At 34.0% G+C, this 18,185-nt stretch overlaps 1 protein-coding gene and 1 long non-coding RNA gene across 5 annotated transcripts in view; one reads left to right on the top strand and one right to left on the bottom strand.

The window, feature by feature from the left end:
• LOC106877289 (liprin-beta-1) overlaps positions 1 to 18,185 on the bottom strand; it is a 367,092-nt gene that overhangs the window by 199,139 nt on the left and 149,768 nt on the right. The gene's annotated exons all lie outside the window — the stretch shown is intronic.
• LOC106877291 (uncharacterized) overlaps positions 1 to 18,185 on the top strand; it is a 52,446-nt gene that overhangs the window by 24,657 nt on the left and 9,604 nt on the right. For all 4 annotated transcript variants that reach the window (XR_016242514.1, XR_016242512.1, XR_016242513.1 and 1 more), the window contains one exon: positions 122 to 289. This is a non-coding gene — a long non-coding RNA (uncharacterized LOC106877291). The remainder of the gene's footprint in view (positions 1 to 121; positions 290 to 18,185) is intronic.

The raw sequence follows: 18,185 nt of genomic DNA on the forward strand, positions 1-18,185 counted from the left end.
GAATATTTGGAAAAAAATTAACAGTTTCAAATGTTGATTACAATAATTTGATTTAGACTAAAAGTTAATTGAAAATGAAACCATTTAATTTTTTCATCTCAAAAAATACATTTATTTTCAGATCCCTCCATTTCACTGTTCCAGCAATCAATCAACAAATGTGAGAGAAACAACTAATCTGTGAAGGAATCAGTATGGAGCAGACAACCAAAGAACATTTTTTTCCCTGTAGTAAAACTTCCACTTATCCAGATCCATTTTGCGTTTTTTACTTCAACAGAAAGTTTAGGTGAGAGAGTCATTAGATTTTTATATCATTTCCATTGCCAAATATTTCATTTGATATTACTGAAGAAAATGTAAAAGAATTTCATTCTTTCTTGAGCATAAATAGATTCAGATGATTGATTTGATGAAAACAGTATTGATACTCCTTTCATAAATTTCGAAGATTACCTTCTTAACTGAATGCCTGAGGTGCAGAACTTAGATATGTAAAACAGTCATGCTTTCAGTTGTGATAACAATGATATAAGATTGAAAACAACTAAAGATAATTAACTAGGATAAAGTTGGTAATTTTAACTGCGCAGTAAGATTTAATTTACATATATATACACCTGTGTGTGTGTATGTGATAATAAATTTTTTTCTCCGTGTTTTTCTCCTTGTCTCCGTATTCTTTCTGTTGAAGAGCGTAGCTCGAAACATCAAAGACTTTCCGTATTCCCGAGCGTCATACTAATACATCCTTTTATTATTTACACCACCTGTCCTCGTCTGTTGTTGTTTTTTCGTACATTCTCCCATATATATATATATATATATATATATATATATATATATATATACATACATCTGTGTGTGTATGTGTATGTGTGTGTAGATGTATATATTTATATATTACATGTATACACATGTACAGAGAGAGGAGAAACAGAGATGTAAATATGTGCGTGTGAGTGTGTGTATGTTTGTTGTTCATGCCTAGTCATAGAGAAATATTACTTTGCTTGGAAACAGATACAGGTTGGCAACAGGAAGGGCATCTCATCATAAAAAAATCTATTCCAATAAACTCCATCCAACACATGCACACATGAAAAAGTATGTGTTAATATGAAGAAGATGATGATCATTTACATATATATATATATATATATATATATATATATATATATATATATATATACAGTACTATACATCTATTACAACCAATCTTACCAATTGGTTTCGCACTAGAAGTTCAATGGAGTGTTAGGTAACAATCCAACTATGTAAACTTGTGCTCATCAGAGTTAGTAAAGTCTTTATACACACACACACATATAAAGACGAAATGTGTCAAGGCCAACAGGAAACGGTGTTTCCTAGGGCTAAATAGCAGTAGTATTCTTCCCTTTCATGGGACTGTTACATCGAGTTGACAACATACCACCAATTTTACTAATATTGTTTTTGAAGAAAAATAGATTCAAGTATCTAGTACTGGACAAAAACAATGAATATTAGTACGGAAGCTGAGTAATTGTGGTAACAGTCACAGATAACTAAGCAAATTAAGTAGGGTCAGAAGCCAGACTTTACAAGAAAGGGACACATAAAATATATAAAAAATGTTTCCTTAAAAATGGAAACATTCTGTCACAAAAACTAAAATTTTTTGGTTTTTATAATTTAGTGATAGATAAGTGTGTTAAACAAAGAATTTAGACTTACATTTATATTAACAAAAAAAATTCCTTAACATTGTTAATTGGAAACTCAAGTCAAACAGAAATATCACAATTACACAGTTACACTGAAAAAAAAAAAGGTCATAAAAGAGAATAGGGAAAAAAATAAAATGGCCAACATTATTCAAGTGTCTAAATAGAGAAAACAAAAACATAAAGTCACATGTCTGTAACAGTATACGGATATAAAAAATAGTGAAAAAACACCCAACAATTCAGATTACTCTTTCATTATTAACCACCTACTTCTAAAAGTTAGGGGAAACAGGATTAAAATTCTCTCCCAATATTATTCTCAGTAGAATTGGAAATCTGTGTATTCATTTCTCCAGCAAGAAGGCCTGTTCTTGTCCTTCTATCATACTTTCACATCCCTTAACCCATTACCTCCCATAATTCTATTAACAGGAATTTTTTTTTATGAAACTTTGATTTCTAGCATAAAGCAGCCTTAGAAACACACTGGAATGATCAAAATAACATTTTAAATAGAAATAAGCGAGATATTGGGTGAAAAATTAGCAAACCTCATTTGAATATCAGAGAAATATACCTAGTAGATATAGCAAAAAGGTTAGATATGTGTAAATATTGACAGATAATTACGAAATTTGTAATTTTTAAGTGATCTCATATGAGATCACTGGTAGGTAATGGGTTAATAGCATACCCCGCTAAGATGAAGGATCTTGCCTTGTGAGTACCTAGTGAGCTCACAAGTGCTGGTGCCAAGAGAAAAAGCATCCAATACACTCCATAAAGAGGTTGGTATGAGGAAGGGCATCCAACTGTGGAAACCATGCGAAAGTAGACACTGGAGCTCAATGCAGCTCTTTGGCTTTTTGGTTCCTATAGAACCATCCAACCTATGCCAGCATATGGAAAAAAGAGGCATCAAATGATGATGCTAACAGTAGTTAGATTCAGTTATTTCAATCTCTAACAGTATATTTTCATTCCTTAATTTTAGTGATTACAGCAATGGTAGAAAAGATAATATATTCCCTAAATCCTTTAGCATTCAGATTTCTCTGTCAAATGTAATGCTTATTTATTTACTGGTTGTGCCGATTTTTAAAGGAAAGAAAAAGGTCAATAAATACTTGCCATTACATTTTTAATCAACCAAATATGAACCATTTTGTTGCACAATGTGTCTCCATCTTTCCTTTAACTTGAAAATACCCTCTTCCCAGAATTGAGGTGGTTTCATGGCAAATAAGTCGAAAGGTAAGCTACTATAAATTGGCACAAACTTTCCGGACAACCCAATATATTGTTTTGAATTAATCATGCATTATCTTGTAGCATTGAGATTTTGATGATGTAACTGTTTATATTTTGAATGACATTGTAGGGTAAGTGTGAAAGGCTGGGGGGTGGCTACATTGAACATGAAACAGGTTGAATATTTGACTGGATATGGCCAGTTTAAATGCTAAAGGGTTCATTTATTTTTCAAAAAAAAAGCATTGAACATGTGAAACAAAATGCTTTATTCTTGCTGTGGTCATATGTCATATTAGAGCATCACCATATCAACAGTTCAGTTGCTCATATCAATGCTAGTTTGTTACTTACTTTTAGTCATCTCTATCTACTGAACAGCTAAGTCACAAAAACATAAAGAAACACCACAAGAACAGCACTTGCTTTTACACTGGTGTAAATGTAAACACACACACACAGTGTCAGGCCACTAAATTCAATTAAATTCAGTTAACAAGATAAAGGTCAGTACAAGGTTATAGTAGATAACACTAGCCAAACGTGAGACAGAATAAGACCAAACCCAGAACCACGTGGTTACAAAGCAAACTTCTTAACCACGTACTTAACTGCACCTATATTTGCAAATAGTATCAAGCACAAATGATTAAAAAGATTATACCTGATATAATTTATTTACAGTCACCTAGAACTTAAATAATATTGTATTAGAAATAAAAGTATAATAAACTGATTTATTAGACCTTCCTTTTATGACTTAAGAAACAGCTTCCTTTAAAAGAAATTTTGTTCCTTCACAAAAATTCATGAGGTTACGATGAACTGCCGCTATGAACCTCTGAAACACCTAACCTTTCTGCTATTATTTATTTTCTTTGTTATGCTGTTTTTCTTTATTACTAGCTTGTTTTGCACCATGTGGTTTTGGGTTCAGTCCCACTGTGTGGCACCTTCGGCAAGTGTCTTCTACAATAGCCAGGGGTCAACCAATTCACTGTAAGTGAATTTTGCAGATGGAAACTGCATAGAAGCCCAATGTGCATGTAAGTATGTGTATGTGTGCAAGGGTGGGTGTGGCCACAGCTTGACAACCAGTGTTGGTTTGTTTATGTTGCCATTACAGTGCAGTTCAGCAAAAGAGAGCAATAGAAACTCAGAATGAAAAGACAGATGAAATACTGCTAAGCATTTCGCCTGGCATGCTAACGTTTCTGCCAGCTCCCCCCCCCTTTATAATATATGGTGATATATTATAGTTAATGTAAGTAATATTATTTTCAGATTTTGGCACAATGCCAGCAATTTTAGGGGAGGGGGTAAGTTGATTATATCAAACCCAGTGCTTAATTGGTACTTATTTTATTGACCCTGGATGGATGAAAGGTGAAGTCAACTTCAGCAGAATTTGAACTCAGAACTAAAAGACTGACAAAATGTTGCTAAGCATTTTGCCCAGCATGCTAACGGTTCTGCCAGTTTCGTACGTTAGTAATATAAGTAATATATTTTAAAATAATTCTTCCTATAATATTTTCCAGACTATCGTGAGAAGAAAAAAACAAAAAGACAAAAATGAAAATCATATAATTTAAATACTGCATTAAAAAAAAAAAAAAAAAAAATGAAGAAAAGTGAGATACATCATTTCTGAAGCTTAGAAAATATTCAAGTCATTTCCCAAGCATACTTGGAAATTTATGAACTCTAATATCTTGAAGGCTGATTTCGAAAAAAAAAAATGATTTTTTTATAGTTACTGAGCATGATGATGATGGTGATGATATGCAAATAACATAATTGAATTTTTTAAATATGATAAACTATGTTTGAAAGGATTAATTTTGAAATATAGTGGCAAACAGTGCTGACATGCTAGACTGTTGACTAAAAGGTCATGAAATTACTAATACAATTATTTTTGGAGAGAGAGTGAGAGATAGAGATAGAGAGAGAGAGAGAGAGAGAGAGAGAGAGAGTGAGAGAGAGAGAGTGAGAGAGAGAGTGAGAGAGAGAGAGAGTGTGTGTGTGTGCGTGTGAGTGTGTGTACATACACACAAACACACTAATGTTTGTTGTTATGTTCAGTTATACGAAAAGCAATTTTACATTAATCTCATGGGTTATTCTATATTTTTGTAGAATACAAACTTATTCTTCTTAAATAAAAATATTATTGATAGTGACTTCGAAGTTTCAGCCAGTTAAGCCAGTCCAATGATGGCTTAACTGGCCGAAACTTCAAAGTCGCGGTCAATAATATACTCGCTCAATAATAATAATAACACAAACATCATCATTTTTGAAAGACTTATTTCTAGAAACTAAATAATGTTATTTGATGCATTTAAATACTTAATCTAGTATTTAATAGACATGTCTTGTGCAGTTTTAGTGATTTAACATGATTGAACATTGTGCTAATTGTGTCAACACAGATGTAACAATATAATGAAGAGTGTTTATTTACTTTTGAGAGAAAGAGAGAGAGAGGGGGGATATGACTGAAAGGGAGATGGGGAGGATTGAAAGAGAGAGAGAGAGAGAGAGAGAGAGAGAGAGAAAGAGATAGAGAGGTGAAACTCAGATACACACCCAAGTTCTTGAGAGTGCAGCACAAATGTCAAACTCATTGTGTAACTGGAGGCAATGCAAATCCTCAACAGAATTTGTCTGACTTCTATTGCGATGCTGAGAGGAAATAGCTAATATTCAAACAGAAAATTCTGTTTTACATCTAGAAAAAGGTGTGTTAATTGGCATATTAGTATTGCTTTAGCACACATTTTAAACTTACTATCACAGCTTGAAAAATTAAAACATTCATTACAGCAACACTCAAATCGCACACTGTTCGGCAGGGATGTAGCATTCATTCTCCAAATTTAATTCCACAAGAAGACTGTTTCAACAAATAAATATATGTTGGTACCCTGAAGTTTTTAAAAGGGCCATTACTTTGTAACCATCTTTAAAGGGAAAAGCTCATCATACAAGGACAGGCATGGTTGTAGGGTTAAGAAGTTCGCTCTGTAACCACATGGTTTTGGGTTCAGCCCCACTGTGTGGCACTTGGACAAAGCCATGTGAGTGAATTTGGAAGATGGAAACAGTGTGGAAGCCTATTGTGTGTGTGTCTGTGGGTGTAAGTGTGTATATAAATATAATTTGTGTGTTTGTCTCCATCGCCATCACTTGATGACCTGTATTCGATTGTGTAACTTAGCAGTGCAGCATTAAGATCAACAGATTAAGTACCTGACTTAAAAAGTAAGTACTGGGGTTGATTTTCACAACTAAAACCTTTCCAGGTGGTGCCCCAGCATGGCCACAGTCCAATGACTGAAGCAATATAAAAGCTTCTCCAAAAGCTGAAAATACATATCCTCTCCCCACCTATATTTCATGGCTAAGTCGTTACTATTTTCATTAGAAGCTATTAACTCATATACTCTGTGGTGTGTTACGAAGTATTTCTTTTTCTTCTTTTTTCATATACTTATTGCTACTGAATGATTAATTCCTGATGTCAACAGATATGTAAACAATCTGCCTAAAAAGTGTGTGTGCTTCAGACATGAGGAAAGCTGAATGAGACCACAACTAGGTCAAAATCACAATGTTCAGTTGTCAGTCCCACATGTTCTCTCTGAGGATTAAGACAGTCAGAATTACTTTAGAGCAGTGCTATGTGTGTGTGTGTGTGTATATATATATATATATATACACACACATATATATATAGATATATGTATGCATACATATACACACACATATGTATATAGATACATACACACACATGAACATATATACATACATACACACACGCACATATATATACATACATACATACATGCATACATACATACATACATGTGTGTATATACAGGATTAATTCCCATTTTCTATTGCAGATTGCTTTATTTTTTCCTCATAGACATTTTACTATCTAACATGCACTAATAAATTTTTTTTACAAAAATAATGTTAAAAATTAAAATAAACATCAATAACATTGAATGTTTTTCAGAAATAAATTTACACAAGTTATTTTATTAATGCAACCTGTTAATAATATTCAAAGAACTGTGAGAATTTGGAAATGTTATTTTAAGAAAACTTACACTCATTTTAAGATGTTAAGAAAGCAACAACAACCATTTGTAATAAAAAAAGAAAAGAAAAATGAAAACTAATGCAGGCATGGCTGTGTAGTTAATAAGCTAGATTTGCAATCACATGGCTTCAGGTTCAATTCCATTGTGCAGCGCTTTGGAGAAGTGTCTTCTACATAGCCCTCGGCCAATCTATGCCTTGTGAGAAGCCCATCATGTATGTGTGAATGTAGTTTTGTTTGCTCCCCATCCACCACTGCTTGTTTGTTTATATCCACACAACTTAGTGGTTTGGCAAAAGCGACTGATAAAATAAGTACTAGATTTTAAAAATAAGTAATGGGTTGATTTGTTCAACTAAACTTTTCAATACGATGCCCCAGAATGGCTACTGTTCATTGACAGAAACAAGTAAAAGGTACAAATCTATTAAATAAAACCACAAAGTTATGACTGTTGAAGAGAGATAGTGAAGCATTATTATTTAAAAAAAAAAAAAATTAAAATAAAGAAAGAAAAAAAAGGGTGACTGGAGTTTAGCTCAACAAAAGTACAATAACTGCGAGAGAGCACATCAGAGTCTGAACAAAGCATTAAATTGATAACTGACACAATATATAACTATAAAAGGAAATAAATAAAACAGAAAAAAAAAAAACATTTACTGCTGCCACAGTCAGAATCATCTATAGATGCCATTATATTTACCATTCCCATTAAGGAATATTAAAGCAACAACAACAATGATGATTTCTGTTTCACATAATATCAGAAATATATATATATATTTTTTTTTTTTTTTTTTTACCTTATATGAAACTATGCAAAACAATAACCCTTTCGAAACTGTAGTTATCGGGAAATGCTTATAATGGCTATCATATGGATATTGTTGTTATATATTAAAAGGTCAGCATCGTAAAATAGGATCAAAAAACATCTTCAGTATGGTTTTTAAACTTAGTGATTTTTTTCATTTAGTCATAAAGTAACTATTCTCCTTTACCAAATGCAACCAATTTAAGGGAATGGATTTTGAGATAAAACTATACAATAAGCCCCAAAATATAACACCACCCAATGCTATTAAGAGGGAATAATTGGTACAATCAGATGTAATTAGAACTATGAAATGTTGCCTTTCTAACTACGTAAACGCAGTGGGTTTGCAATGCTATGACAGAACTGTATACAGTTGTGAGAATAGAACTATTATCACCCATAAACGATTTCTAACTTTGGTACAGAGCTGCAATTTGAAAAGAGTAATGGATCAAATTGACCACAGTGCATAACAATGTATTTTATGAGCGCTAGAGAGAAGACAAGCTAATTTATTTATGGCACAATTTGAACTCAGAATGTAAGGATTATTAGTAAATACTAGAAATTTAATTCAATGCCTCACCATTTCTACCATCACGCTAACAAATAATTAAAACTTAAACAAATGAAGCAGAAAGGCAAAAATTTTGGAATGTATTATGGAATAATATTGCATATTGGTAGCTTTATTATTAACTTGTTTCAGTCATTGGACTGTGACCATGCTAAGTCAATGCCTTGAAAAGTTTTGGTACTTAGTCTATTGATCTATTTTGCCAAACAGTTAAGTTATGGGGATATAAACAAACCAGCATTGGTTGTCCAGAGGTGACAAACTCTAGGACACATGCATATAAATATAAGGCAGATTTCCACACAATTTCTGTCTACGAAATTCACTGACAAGGCATTGATCAGCCAAGAGTTATAGTAGAAAACACTTGACTAGGATGCTGCGCACTGGGATTGAACACAGAACTACATGGTTGCAAAAAGAGCTCTTTAACCACACAGCCATGCCTGCACTTATAACATGTACTTTTTCTCCACTTTGTCAATTCAAGACTTAGTTGTTTCATTCCATCATAATGTTTCTAGAAAGATACACAAACGATTCCCAACTGGTTTCTTCGGAAAGACATGAAACCTAAGATTCTTTTAGCAGAAGAGAAATCAGCATGTTTTACCCAAAGAGATAATGGCCATAAAGGAAGGAAATTAGTTAAAACTACAAATTAAATCCTGTTGGTAGCCTCATCAATTAGTACAGGCCTAATTGTCCACCATGACATAAAACTCTTTGGCTCTAATGAAAAAGCTTCTGTAAAGTTATAGATCACATTTACCCCAGCAAAGTAAATTACTAAACTAATAACTAGATTTCAGTTTGACACTTCTATCCAAATATATTCATTGATAGATGTATACGCTTCTAAGTTGTTAAACTTTAGGTCAGCCCTGATAGTAAAAACATCAGATCAGAGATGTTCCAGCACTGATCATCCAGTCTTTTTGTGGGACCATATTATCAAATAAGTCACCCCTCTTTTAAGATGGTAGGATGTGATTTGAGGAAAATTTGGTTGCTATTTCTAACAAGTTAAGTGACCACAAAGAGGCTTCTCAATTTTGCTGCTAGCATAGCGAAGGAGAGTGTTAGATTTACTCAAGATAGAATATTGCACAACATCGATAATTATAAAGTTCAGCCAACAGTTCTGATGCTTAACCCAACAGTCATTGCATCCACTCCACGTATTAATAGATAAATAGAAAGCTATTCAACTATCACAATACTTATATGTGCCAGATGAGGAAGGTCAGAGTTCATGAACTTTTCAAGGTTTCTGAGACTGATGGAAAGAAGGAAGGGAGCTATCCCCAGACCAAAGACATAGCAGAAATTCTTGCAACAGAGTGGAGTCCACAAGAGGCATCCAAATCCAAAGACCAGACTTGTATTACTTCAGGTAATACATTACCTAAAAGGCAACAAGCTGGTAGAAACATTAGCACGCCGGGCAAAATGCTTAGCTATATTTTGTCTGTCTTCACGTTCTGAGTTCAAATTCCGTCGAGGTCGACTTTGCTTTTCATCCTTTCGGGGTTGATAAAGTAAGTACCAGTTGCATACTGGCGCCGATCTAATCGACTGCCCCCCTCCCCCAAAATTTTGAGCCTTGTGCCTAGAGTAGAAAAGAATATATTACCTACTGACCCCAAACAGACACAGTCCTCCAATAGGCTTTTACAGAGCTTTGATTGGGTTGGGGCTATAGTAGAAGACACTTCCCCAAGGTGCCATGCAGTGGGACTAAACCTGAAACCATGTGGTTAGCAAGCAAATTCTTCACCAGACCTGCACATATGCTATAAAGTATAAAACACAAACCACATCTGGTTGACAGTCTTCTGAAGAAACAAAACTTTCATGAAATAGACGTAGAGCAACTTAAATAAGTATTTAAATTACAAGCTATACTTTGTAATATCTATCCATAATTCTCAGAATTCTTTACAATAACAAAATAACAATATGATAGAGGAATATCTCTGATGAGCACTCTGCATAATAAATACAAACGTGAAAGTGTCTTATATACGTAATATGATGAATTAAATAACTCAGATGAACTGTGACTATCCCACAATTTTAAACAAAAACTCCCCTAAGAGGCATTTAAAATCTAATAACAAGCAAAGGAGATAATTCTAATAAAATCATTTGAACAAATCTTTAGATATTCTAGAGTAGAGAGCATCTGGTCTGGTCTGGTGAAAGCAACAGGCATGTTTCAGCTTTATTAGACCTCTTCAGCCGAATATATTTTATTAGGTTGGCAAAACTAAAAGAGATCAATATATTCATTATAGACAAAAAGCGAGTATTGTAGCAATGACTCTGACTATCAAACAAGGCTGAAAGAAAATAGTTTAGGCAAGTGTCCATTATCCTTGTTTTAATGTCCACTTTGCCATGCTTGCATGGGCTAGAAAGATAACTGCTGAGGCAGATGCCCCTCCCTGTCACCAGTTATCACCTGTTTCCAAGAAAGATGATATCTCCTTATGACTAGATATGCTTTCACAGAAGACAGTAAACAAAGGTCACTACTTGCAAAACGGTGACACTCACCTACAACTCTCAGGTGAAATCAAGACAAAGAAACAGTAACACACACACACATACATACAGACACGTCGTCATCATCATCATCAGTTAGTGTCCTCCTTCCATGCTGGTATGGGTTGGATGGTTTGACAGGAGCTGGCCAGACAGAAGATTGCACCTGACTTCTGCGTCTGCTTTTATGGTTGGCTGTCCTTCCTAACACCAACCACCCCCACAGAGTGGGCAACTCAGTGCTTTTTACATGGCACTAGCACAGGCGAGTTCAGTTTTGGCATGGTTTCTACAGCTGGATACCCTTCCAAACGCCAATTGCTTTACAGTGTGGACTGGATGTGGTTGGTGTACATATATATATATATATATATGTATATATATATATATATATATATATATATATACACATATACATACAGGTTTCTTTCAGTTTCCGTGTACCAAATTCACTCACAAGGCTTTGGCCAGCCCAAGGCTATAGTAAGAGACACTTGCCCAAGGTGCCACATGGTAGGACTGAGCTCAAAACCAAGTGGTTGAGATGTAAACTTCTTATCACACAGCCATGCTAGTGCTGGCATATTAAATATAAACACAGAAGGGTCTTGCATATGTAATACACTGAGTTGAAAAACTTCAGTTTACTTAAGGTTATCCAAGTAGTTAATAGGTTAAAAACTCCCCTAGAAGATAGAAATGGCTGTTCTTGAATCAGTTGTACTATGAGGTTTTAAAACGTGACAACAGACAGTTGTGGTATCATACAATACATCTAAAACAATATGTATCATACATCTAAGACAATAATTTCTAAAATGAGTATAAAAATTGTATGGAAGTAATCGATTAAATTAATCCTAGTCCATAACTCGTATGGGAGGATGAAAGACAAAGTTGAATTCGGAGAGATTTGAACTCAGAATGCAAAAAGAAAAAACAAAGCAAATACAGCAAGTGATTGTCAAATCTTCTAACCATTACGCCACTTCAGTGCCATAAGAATTTCTTGTAATATAGGCTCAAAGCTAGAAATCTGATGTGAAAGATAAGCTGATTTAAATTTGACTCTTGTACTTATGTGCTACTTTACGAGCCCCGACGTATGAAAGACAGTGTTGACCTCGGTGAAATTTGAACCCAGAACGTGAAGAGCTGGAGCACAATTCAACCGTTCTACTAATAAACACTGTTGATGAGTCGCACTAGCACAAAGCTACATTTAGATAGAAGGGGAAGAACAATCTTCTGACTAGATTTTTAGTATATTACTGGTACTTTATTGTCAAAGGAAGGGGGAAACGGCAAGGTTGACGTCGAACCACGCTGCTAATAATGATGATGATAAAACTAATAAGGTAGACATACATATGCATGCAGTAATAATCTATATAAGCAACTAGACTAAAATTACTAAACACATACCCCCTCCCCGTACAAACACTCACATGGAGATAAGGTGTGAGCATAACCTAGAAAAGACAGCGAGAGAAAATTTCTTAACAACAAATAGCTGAAATACCTACCTCAACTTATCCAACAGGTAGGCATGTGTGCTAAATAGGCATCGGTGTTTTTAACATGATACCTTAAGACGACTTAACAGTCTGCCGATTTCGGGAGTATAAAGAGTAGTATTATAAAAGTATAGAGAAAGAATTTTAAAAGAGACGGAAAGTTAACTTACAAGGATGGATAAAAAAATCATATTTTTGGAAAACGATGAGGAAGAATTAAGACGAATTGCGATGAGCTGCATGTGTGTGTGTATATATATATATATATATATATATATATATATATATATATATGCATATTAAGGTTTCAAGTGTTAAAAAATATATTTAAAACAATTGAAGCATACAATATTAGCAGACTTTTAATTACTTGAAATAAAAATACAGTTAGTATTTTCACAGGAACGGTCAGTGTATTGTGAAACTTTAGCATTGACTGCACTTCGTCGTTGTGTGTGTGTATATGTGTTTATGCAATGTATGCATATGTATACATAAGTACAAATCGATTGAACTTAGTAATTATTCAATAAAAAAAGGCGGTTATTTTGTCCATTTTGAAATCCATTCTTAAGCTGTTGTCCGAATTAATCACAGATCTGTGTGTAAATTAATAATCCATTGTTGTAGAATAAACTGAATAGTTATTGACTAAATTTTTTTAAAAAATCGGCTCGGTTGTTTTATGTAACAAATTAGATAAGACGCAACGCAAGATGGGAATTAAAATAAAAATATTAAGCAATACAATGTGTAAGATGAAAACTGTGTCCTACTTAGTTTCAATAGTCAGTAAATAGAACTACAATAAAACTTGTATGTTGTTGATATGACAGCTACATTCAATATATTGTAGGTTAAAACCAGTGAAGATGATTTTTCAAATCTCTCTACCCAACTACTTCTGTTTATTAATTCATATCAACATTTTTCTCAAACAAAAGACAAAGAGCAAATACCATATGCACCTAATGGTATAACTTTGCTGTTGAATACAGAGTAATGAGTCCGGTGGAGTTTAATTGGAAGTAGATTGTGTATATATAAGCCTAAATTTTAATGCTTTACAATACATAATTCCAAAAGGAAACAGAAAATCGCAATAGATAATAACGATGTACCGATATAATAAATGATCGTGTAAGACCGACAGTATCGGAATCTAGTTTGCACTCTGACACAAGCGATAAAATATTTACGATGGTACTTGTAACTGGATCTACGTTTCAAATAGTTACATAGTCGAAACTAAAGAGAACAATTCACATGGTAAGCTTTACAGAAAGTTAGCTAGGAGCTAAACGAATATAAGTGGTTTTAGTGAAGTAAGTAATAATGAAGGCCGCGTGTTAAACAGCGTACAGTTTGAAGGTAAACAAACACACATTGAGAACATTTCGTCATGTTAATAATGATCAAGAAGAGAGGTAACATCAAATCAACAACTTTTATCAAAGTAAAATGATCTTAAGTAGGAACAGTTGACTGGAAATTACACCGATATCTAGTTTTCTTTCACGGATAGAGAATAATAAAGTACAGAATGGTATAATCTTTTACTTTTTCGAGCAATTTCCGAGTTAAATCGAGCTAACAAAGACTGACCTAAGTTGGCGGCGTAGACTAAAATCGACAAAAAGACATGCTGACAAGCTAGATTTTCGGAGGCAAAAGCAGGTGCTTGGCGATTTAATGTTTTCATATCTTAGTCATCGTATTACAATTTAGCACGTTTTGTAGGATGGAGTGAAAAAAGTAAACAAATCAATATATATACACATTTATACATTATATATATATATAGCTATATTGATTTATACATATATAGATATATATATATATACATACACAAATATATATATATATAGTACTACAGATCAATGAGTTTGGGGAATAAGAAAAAAACAATGTGTTATCTAATATATTAAATAACTTACTTAGTCGATCGTACAGCTAGGAAATCCAAATGAGAGTATCCAGTTTGAAACGGTATTGTGTAGAAACTTGTATGAACTAGTAGAGCCAGTGGTAGATTAGTAGGAAGGTAGTAGACCGGGCCAGGAGGGCAAGGTCAATAACAGTAGAGAGTGGGGGGAGAAAGAGAGCAGACTTGCGAAGGGAAGCAACTCTGAAGCAAAATGAATAATAGCGCTGTGTTGGTTTGTTAGGTGCGCGTAGGCGCTGAATACGCCTATCTGCCAGTGTCCTTTCAAGTAATCAAAAAAGGAAATCCGATAATAGTGACTAATTGTTTAAAAGATTTGACAGTGACTAAATCTCATAATTTAAAAAAAAAAAAAAAGATAAAAATCAGCGATCGTGTGACGAACAGCAAACGTCACAGCTATTGTGTAAAGCCGGTTTATCTGACAGAAATCTTGTCATAAACTAAAAAGGAATGCAGATAGGTTTACCTCGGAATATTGAAGAATGTTGTTTATAACGGTTAAAACATTGTATCATCGATCTTTTGTGACACTCGCGCGTATACATCAACAGATAGACTGGGCAGACGAAGTTGTTTAAAAACCAAAAGAAATGGGCAGAAAAGTTTATAAAATTTAATAATAATAATAATAATACGAATCAAGGGAAATGAGAAATCATATTTTGCCAAAATTAAAATTACAAGAAAAAGGAAAACCTGTTATGTAAATAAGAAATGAACGAACAAATATTCCAGTGTTGGAGTAACTTCGAAAAAAAAGAAAAAGGAATGTTTTGCTTTATTTATTTTAAACAAATAAAATCCCCAAATATAGAACAATAGTTAGTTATTTTAGTAGTTGCTGTTGAATACTTAGAAGTGTGGGTGGCTCTTTGTAGAGATTTCACAGATGGTAAAATTTAATAGTAGTCACCGAGGAGATGACAATAATCGGGGCCTGTGAAAAGTTCTTTGTTTCTAATATATATTGACTTGATTATGTTGTTTCATATTCTTGTTTGTTTAAGGTACATGTTGGAAAATTATTTTAAATATTGGCGTGAGTAGCCAAGTCGCCCCCACCCGCTGGTAATAGACATAAAATATTCTTTTCTACTCTTGGCATAAGGCCCGAAATTTTGGGGGAGGAAGGGGGGGCCAGTCGATAAGATCGACTTCAGTATGCAACTGGTTCTTAATTTATCGACCCCGAAAGGATGAAAGGCAAAGTCGACCTCGCCGAAAATTGAACTCAGAATAGACATAAAATATTAGAGTATTATCAAGTCACGTAAAACTCATTGTATCCAAAAACAAAAATGCTGTTTCATTGATACGTGTATTCAAACAATTCGGTTACACACACGCACACACATACATACACACACAACTACACACACCTCTTGTAATTTACAATTGTTTTCAGTAATTCGTTTCTTGTGCGCGTGTTTAATACCGACGACCCCAACCCAGCCCTTTTTAAAATACCAAAGCTGACACCCTCTTTAATCGGTGCTGTCCACCTACCCCTCCCACAAAATCCACAACCCGAATGTTGGAACCAATAAAAGAGTAACTCCCATTAAAAACAAAATGTCATGGTATTTTTTGACTCCTATGTCAAAAAAAAAAGAAAAGAAAATCAGAGAAATGACGATGTGGTTTCAGAAGTTTTCTGGAACCTTCTAAATCTGATTCAAGGTGGATTGGTAAAAATGAATGTCAGTAGTAATTCAGCAGAACGGATTCTACGTACATTTTAGTTTTAATTTATTTTTTAAAACAATGCAGAATTCATTGAAATATCTTAGTCATTATTAAGTTGACGTTTGAAATTTCAACAGTGATTTTGTTTAGAATACTGTAAAGCAAGAAGTATTTTTATCATGGAACTAAGGAAAGGTCTCGGGCTGGCTAGTATCAATAGGGTTAAAACTCTAAACCTTGTGGAAAGTAGGCGTGGCTGTGTGGTAAGAAGCTTGCTTCCCAACTACGTGGTTCCGAGTTCAGTCCCACTGCATGGCACCTTGGGCAAGTGTCTTCTATTATAGCCTCGGGCCAACTAAAACCTTGTGAGTGAATTTGGTAGATGGAAACTGAAAGAAGCCCGTCGTATATATGTATATGCTTGTGTGTTTGTGTTTGTGCCCCCACCCCCACCATTGCTTGAAAACTGACGTTGGTGTATTTACCTCTGTATCTTAACAGTTCGGCAAAAGAGACCGATAGAATAAGTACTAGTCTTACAAAGAATAAGTCCTGAGATCGATTTGCTTGACTAAAGGCGGTGCTCCAGCATGATCACAGTCAAATGACTGAAACAAGTAAAAGAATAAAAGAATATAAACAACTAGATTAAAATTACTAAATGCATACTTCCTCCATCAAAATATTGAATGAACGTTTTACGAAATCCACTACCTACACAAACTTTGATGATAACAGCAAACCTTCCATTATGTATATATTACAACTACAAGCTATTATTATGCATTTGAAAGAAAATACTCTTTTTGAAGGTAACAAAAGCAGCAGAGTATAAATTTATATATAAAATAAGTAGTTTTATCATGCACACTTGTGTGCTTAGTATCATCAATACATAGAGGGTGTAGGATTGTTGACAAACTGATAGAGAACAAACAATTGAAATACATTGTAGAAAATATAGATATGAGAGACAAGAACAATGAAGAAAATAAAAGAGTACATACATATATACATATGTACATACATCATCATCATGTCCACTTTTCCATGCTTGTAAGGAGAGGGTAGAATTTGTCGAGGCAGATTTTTTTATGGCTGGATGCCTTCTCTGTCACCAACTCTCACCTGGTTTTTCCAAGCAAGATAATATTTGCCCCTTAGCTGAACATGATTGTTAGAGTAGACTGGAAACAATATCTCCTGTAGGACAATGATGCCCATTTACATCTCACCTCCTCATATATATATATAATATAAATTATATATATATATATATATATATATATATATATATATGCATATATATATGCATATATATATATATATATATATGCATATATATATATATATATATATATATATATATATATATATATATATATATATATAATGTTAATTCTCTAAATGAAGTATTAACAGTAACTGCACGATAAAGTGTAGTATATTGCCACTTAAGTGTGGCTGACCCCTAGGGGTGGATGTTACTGTTGCTTTTAGCCCCAGGAGGACATCTCCTCCAGCTGGCTTATCGACACACGACTGTGTCCTGTTTGCCAAGGGAAGTTATCCCTCTCACCTCGATCTGCAGCACGAGGTGAGAGGGATAACTTCCCTTGGCAAACAGGACACAGTCGTGTGTCGATAAGCCAGCTGGAGGAGATGTCCTCCTGGGGCTAAAAGCAACAGTAACATCCACCCCTAGGGGTCAGCCACACTTAAGTGGCAATATACTACACTATATATATATATATATGCATATATATATATATATATATATATATATATATATGCATATGTGGGCACAGGATGTCACGAAACGTGTACAACAAAAAAAGACAAACCCATGCCAGCATTGAATGAATACGATAAACGATGATGACGACATATATATACACACACACGCATACGTTCATGCATACACGATGGTCTTCTTTTAGTGTCATCTACTAAATCTATTCGCAAGTATTTGGTTAGCTTGGGGCTACAGCAGAAGACACAGCCCAA

This window comes from Octopus bimaculoides, chromosome 7 (genome assembly GCF_046866305.1).
Source record: "Octopus bimaculoides isolate indiv1 chromosome 7, ASM4686630v1, whole genome shotgun sequence".
NCBI classification, from domain to species: Eukaryota; Metazoa; Mollusca; class Cephalopoda; order Octopoda; family Octopodidae; genus Octopus; species Octopus bimaculoides.